The sequence below is a fragment of the Gnatocerus cornutus genome, chromosome 4, assembly GCF_029298725.1.
Source record: "Gnatocerus cornutus isolate USDA-ARS CGAHR chromosome 4, icGnaCorn1.1, whole genome shotgun sequence".
Lineage (NCBI taxonomy): Eukaryota > Metazoa > Arthropoda > Insecta > Coleoptera > Tenebrionidae > Gnatocerus > Gnatocerus cornutus.
In genome coordinates, this window is record NC_142236.1 from 6517005 (window position 1) to 6524396 (window position 7392).

Sequence of the window (7392 nt, forward strand, 5' to 3'; positions counted from 1 at the left end):
CGAAATTCAGATTTTGAAGAATTAATATTTGAACTCTAACTGACGGAAACGGAGACAGAGTTTAATCCAGTTATTGTTATTGTAAAATAATTCAACGACAGTAAAGGAAACTGTCAACACTGTCAAATTTTGACAAATAACGCGTCTTACTTTAGTAGAGTTCACGTTTGCCAAAAGGTGGCACATTTTAATTTGATTTTAATGCCAACAACGATGTTAATTCTTTTATAGCAGCCCTGTATTTTTAAAACTTTTAGTCATTAGCTTGGGATCAGATAGAATTTTTAACGGAGGTGATAAATAGAATGTGATCTGTGAAAAAATGTGAAAAAAAAATATAGTCGAAATAAAAAAATTTGAAAAAATTGTCTGTAAAGTCGGACAATACAATTTTAAGATACTTTTGACTTGCCTATGAAGTGTGCTAGAGTGCAAAATTATAGAACCAAAAAACAATTTTCTTTTGAAGTATTTTTTTAATTTTTTAAAATATTTTAGATTGAATTGACATTGAAATTGAAATGCCCAATTAATTTTTTTTCACAAAGTCAAAATTTTTAATTTTATGTTAAAAACCGGGAGCTTAGGTTTGTTTCGCGGTTCTCAATGAGAAAATAACAAAACCAAAAAACAGATTTTGTATTTTTTTTATTTCTTAACTGAAAAGAAAAATTTAAAATTTTTTCTGTAAACACTAGAAAACTGCTAATTTTAACAGCAAAACAATAAAATTTAAAAAACAATTTTGACTCAACCTCAATATACAAAAACAAAAGTTGATCCTGAGGAACTGAAAACAAAATCTGAAAACCTGAAAGTTTATGATTTCACAATAAAAACCTGAAAATTTAGAATTCAAAATCCTAAAAAAATATCTACATTTGAGTAATGTAAAAATATGAGAAATCATGTCCTATAACTTTAAAATAAAAAATTTAAAAATCCATAAACAGGAAACTTAAAAAAAATTAAAACTGTCACTTTTTATCAAAATTTAACGGCTGAATTGCAAGAAAACAGCAGAAATCTGCACGAAATCATCAAGATTCTTAAAGAAATCCGCTTATTTCAATGCAAAACGACGATTTCTCGCTGATTTTCGATTTTTTCTGGCTTGAATTCGCAAAGAATAGCTCGAAATCTACAAAACTGTCACTTTTTATCAAGATTTAACGGTTAAATTGCAAGAAAACAGCAGAAATCTGCACGAAATCATCAAGATTTTTAAAGAAATCCGCTTATTTCAATACAAAACGACGATTGAAATGAAAAAACTGAGAAACTATTGAACCTAAATATCCGATAAGTTTTAATAATCTTATTATTATTGTAGCTACTTATTCAGCACTTAGGGCCCGATTTCATGTTGTCTTGCGGCATTGCAAATCAGAGTTGCGCCTTAACAACCTCAATCAAACTAATGAACGCAGTTTTGCGCCACTGACTTAAAATCGGGCCCTCATGCTTTTTGCATTTTTTGGCTCTTTTGTGGATTTTGGCTAATTTTGAGTACTTGAAATCTTGGCGTAAAATTTTGATTCTGCATGTTTGATCTTGAATGTTTTTTTCACAGCCTTAGATCTTATCTGACACCCGAGTACCTAAAATGGTTTAAGAAGTCCTCATTATATTTAAAAAATTACAAACCCAAAATTTTCTAAAAAATTATACAATGTTTTCTTCATTTCCTCGTAAACTGTCACAATTTCATCTTCTAAATTTCACTTGAACTTCTTATAATAATTCAGACTTTCACACTTCCTTTTTTCACCGTTTTAATTCCATAACCTCCTGCTAAAAATTCCTCCGGCTTTTTTTTCCCTTTTTTTTTTGTTTACGTATTTCGGATGCGTTAACACGTTAAATAACTCTAAAAATATATCAAAATTATGAAACTCGGCAGCACATTTCTTCTCTTACGCAACTCGAGATAAACCGGTCAGTTGTGTTAAAAATGATAACATCGGTCGTGGAAGCTCGACAATATTCCTTCGGAAGTTTACGACAATCTAAGAAATAAAAAGGAAAAGTGTCCGCATAAATAAAAAAAACTGACTCGTTAGACGGAGAAAGTTTACTCTTCAATTGTGTAAAGTCAACAATTAATAAACGTATTGGGAATTTCGGAAAACCAAAACAGGCCATGAAAAGTGAAAACGGCACGTGATTTCCGGCGTGGTTTATTATTTTTTTTATTACGTGCCTACACTCCGATCGGTGCAATAGTGCAGGAAATACCATCGTTTCATGTAGGTCAAGCCAAATTTCCACCGATTCAATCTCCAAGATCGCAACAATTCCAAGAACAAATTTACTTTATGTAACGAAATCATCGAGTTTCACAATTCTTGCATTAATTGCGTTGTAATTAATTTCCTCTATCGCTTCATAAATAAATAAAAATGTTTATTAGACGCCTCATTGTATTTTTCTTCAATTAATTTCAACACTTTCCACTGATACGTGTTGTCTGCGTAACGTAATTTGACGTAATTATATCAAAATGTGACAGAAATTTCGCCGACACGGTTTTGTAATGTTTTTGAAAATTTCGAGAAGAGGCGACGCCCACTTTTTACGAAATGTAGGTATAAGTGTTTAATGCACTTTTTATTGTTTATTTAGAATTGTGCAAGGTGTTCCTTATTGGTACGAAACGTTAGGAAATGATGCCACAATAATTACAATTACGTTTAAGGTGTGTAGAAAATATCTAGAAGGCCTTGCATTTTTAACCGTTGCGTTGGTAGTATTGTCACTTTTGACGTCGCTGTTAAGACTTTTTAGGGACTTTTAGTACTTTTCATTTTAAGCCTCTTTGGTTTTGCAGTTACAATTACAATTTTGGAAATTTTTTTAAATTGAAAATTGAAAATGAAAATTTCTCGAGGAAGTCAGGTCCTTTTAATAATTTCGTAGTTTTACAAGCTTATTAACAATCGAGATGGTTATGGACGGATAAATAAGTGAACAAAACAAATTTTCGAATATTTTAAAATGTTTATTTTCTTCAAAAATTAGATGTTTCCAATCTGTGATGTTCAATAGATTCGTTTTTAAGAAATTGAAGTCAAGAGTTTGATTAATAAACTTTTTTTAAATTTCAAAGATTATTCTTAATTTTGTGACTTGTATTTTCATTTTTTTTTGAATCGATAATTTTGGCTTTTAAATTTATTTACTGTTTGGGATTTTTCGAATTTTTTTGGATCGTGAATTTCTTGAGATTTGACTGTTTTTTTGGTTTCTTTGTATTTCTTGATTCTTTAAATTCTTCGTATTTTTGGAATGCTTGATTCTTTGAGTTTTTCGTTATTTTTTTTTAGATTCTTTAAATGGAAAAATTTGACGATTAAAAAAACGTTAAATTCTAGTTTTTCAATGTATTTACTGTTAGGGGACACTTTTTATTTCTAGATAATTTGGTTTCTTCAAATTATCAATAATTTTTTTTGTTTTTTTGTATCGTCAATTTCTCGGATTTGAGAAACTTTTGCCTAGACCTCTTATATTCTTCAAATTGTTCTAATTTTTGGAACGTTCTTTTTCTCGAAATTGTTAGATTTTTTAGATGTTATAATTGGAAAAATTTGACGATTAAAAAAAAACGATAAATGTTAGTTGTTGGGTATATTTACTGTTTGGGGATACATTTGATTTCAGAATTTTTTGGTTTCTTTGTATTCCTTCGTTTTTTCAAATTCTTTGGTTTTTTGGATTGTTCGATTCTTCTTATTCTTTGAATTCTCCGTATCTTTTGGATTCTTTAAGTTCTTCTCATTTTTGGACGTTTTTTCGAGTTTGTTAAATTTTTTAGATTCTTTGAATGGAAGAAATAGACGATAAAAAAAATTATAAATTTTACGTTTTGGATGTATTAACAGTTTTAGGATACTTTTCATTTCTGGATTTTTTAAATTTTCAAAAATTTTTACTTTTTTTGGATCGTCAATTTATTCAGATTATTCAAATTTTTTGTGCGTTGTATTCTTCTGACTTTCGGTATTTTCTGTATCTCTTGGATTTTTGGATCGTCTTATTCTTCGCATTTGTTAGACTTTTTAAATTGTTTGGATGAAAAAATTGACGATGCCAAAAAAAAACGATAAATTTAAATTTTTGGATTAATTCACTGTTTGGGGATTTTTTCATCCATTGAATTTTTTGGATGACGTGTTCTTCCGACTTTGTGAATTCTTTGTATTCCTTGGATTCTTCAAATTCTTTGTTTTCTGAACCTTTTTTCGAGTTTGTTTGATTTTTTAGATTCTTTGAATAGAAGAAATTGACGATCCAAAAAAACGATAAATTTTGGATTTTGGAAGTATTCATTGTTTTGGGATACTTTTAAAATTTTCAAAAACATTTAATTTTTTGAATCGTCAATTTCTTCAGATTATTCGAATTTTTTTGCGTTATATTTTTCTGTCTTTCTGTATTTTCGGTATCTCTTGGATTGTTCAAATTCTTTGGATTTTTGGATCGCCTCATTCTTCGCATTTGTTTGATTTTTACATTTTTTGGATGAAGAAATTGACGATGCAAAAGAAACGACAAATTTTAATTTTTAGATTAATTCACTGTTTGGGGATTTTTCATCTATTGGATTATTTGGATGCTTAAAATCTTCAAAATTTTGGAATTTTTTGAACCGTCAATTTTTTCAGATTTGTCGGATTTTTTGACGTCGTATTCTTTTGATTTTCTGGATTCGTTGTATTCTTTGGAATCTTCAATTTTTCAAAATTCCTTGTCTATTTGGATCGTGTGATTCTAAATGTTTGTTAGATTTTTTGTAAGAAATTTACGATGCAGAAAAATCGCTAAATTTTAGTTTTTAGATTTATTCACTGTTTGGTTTATCTTTTGGATAATTTTGATTCTTCAAGTCTTTTCTTTCAATTTTTCAATTTTTTTGGAACGACAATTTCTTCGGATTTGTGGGATTTTTTGGACGTTGGATTCTTTTGATTTCTTCATTTTTTTCTTATTTTAGGAATGTCCGATTCCTCGGGTTGTTGAATTTCTTAGATTTTTTTTGATGGAAGAAATACTTTTCATGTCTTGGATATTTTTGTTCTTCAAATGAGAAAAATGCTAAGTAAGCTAATTTAGGTCCACCTACATAATAGAAGCCAAAAAATTAGAAATACTGAAAATAAAAAATTGCAATTAATGAATGTAGACAATGTTTAAATTTTTCCTTTCTAAAAAAAATTAAGAAACCAACCAAATTAGTTAAGTATACCAAGTAGTTTAAGTACAAGCTTAATTTTATTGTCTAGAATAATGACAAGTAATTATGATAATTTTTTGTATTTATATCGGACACAGGATATCCATGTCAACAAAACCTTGAAACAAAAATATTCATTGAGAGAAAGTTATAACTTAGAAGTTCATTCAATGCAATTAGAATAAAACTAATGAAAAAAATAAAAATCCTCCTAAAAATATTATTAAAATTAATTCTTTTAATCATACGACTCACCTGTTGTATAATTATAATTAAATTTAACATTTTATATTGACACTATTATAAATAAAATTTTGGCTTATTATATAATACTTTATTGCTATGATTGCTGGTCATGATTATAAACGCACTTAATCCATAATTAGGATGATCGTGATATAATTCCGAAAGTGGTCTACTGCACATGATAATTGAAATAACCCGAACTGCATTACCATCGTCAAATTAACTTGCATAACAGTAAACAAACAATTGCAAATAATACAACGAAGCACGCCTCAAAAGTGCAAAAATTTCGTCACTAAAAAAATTGCATTTCTTTGTAACGACCACATTATTAATTAACTAGTTCGTTAATTATGTAAAAAAACAGTCAGGTGTTTTTCATTCATGGAGTCATTAAAACGTTAAGGAAACAGTGCGACACTAAATTAGCTATTAGTCTATTAGAGAAGTTAAATAAACTTGTTAAGAAAATTGCGAAAGGAGTGCTCAAGTGCGACTGTTCTTTTTATTACATAAAGTAAGATTTGTTCTTGGAATTGCTGCAATACTGAATATGATCTCATGGAGAGATTATCATTACAAAAATATGAAGCAATGTCATTTTTAAAGTCAGTTTTGCTCCGTTTTCCAGAATTCATCTAGAAATTATTTACATTGGAGCAACTGTTTGTAGGATTTGATGGCTCTCTAGCAAATGCCGTCTGAGCCAAAGGTGATATGTATAAAAAGAAGAATTAAAAATGTTATTCTGACATATATGACAATTTTTTCACAACAATTTTCGAATTTTAAATGGCCCCACTAATAAAATTAATTTTTAAGGTAAAAAGGTCATCTTTAATAACAAGACAACTTAAGGACATAATGCTCAAAAAAATTTGAAAGGATTATCGTCTATTGTTTGCTCATGAACTATGCAAAATTTCAAAAATTATAGAGCAAACGTGGCGAATTTTCGAAATTTTCATTTTTAGTATGAACTCAAATTTTCAAAATTTCTTAGTACTTGTAGTAATTCTGGCAGTTTTAAAGATATAGCAATCAAATTTAGAAGAAGTATTTTCTATGGCTTGCTTATGAATACGATCTATGATTAACTTATGAACTGTGCTAAATTTCAAAATTATGCAACAAACGAATCGAATTTCAGATCTTTTGCGTCAACTCATGCATTTTTATAAATTCCTTTAACAAAATCATAAATTTGCAAAATTATGTACTGTTATCGGTGGAGAAAGCATATCGACTGCAGATTATAAAATCTAGAATCAAAAATTATATTTATATAAATAATGTTGTATAAATAGTCAAAAATGTCAGAACTTTTAATTACCATGTTAATAAGATTACGCAACTAAAACAAACTGTTTTTGTTCTAAAATTTGTTTTATGATTTTTCTATTCATTATGTTCAGAAATAAAGAAAAAATACTTATATTCCTTAGAAAGTGTGCTTTTCCCTTAGTTATAAATAAGTGAATAAAACAAATTTTCGAATATTTTAAAATGTTTATTTTCTTCAAAAATTAGATGTTTCCAATCTGTGATGTTCAATAGATTCGTTTTTAAGAAATTGAAGTCAAGAGTTTGATTAATAAACTTTTTTTTAATTTCAAAATTATGAGTTACTTGAAAATTTAGAAAGATTTTTCTTAATTTTGTGACTTGTATTTTCATTTTTTTTTGAATCGATAATTTTGGCTTTTAAATTTATTTACTGTTTGGGATTTTCTAATTTTTTTGGATCGTGAATTTCTTGAGATTTGACTGTTTTTTTTGTTTCTTTGTATTCCTTGATTCTTTAAATTCTTCGTATTTTTGGAATGCTTGATTCCTTGAGTTTTTTGTAATTTTTTTTTAGATTCTTTAAATGGAAGAATTTGACGATTAAAAAATACGTTAAATTCTAG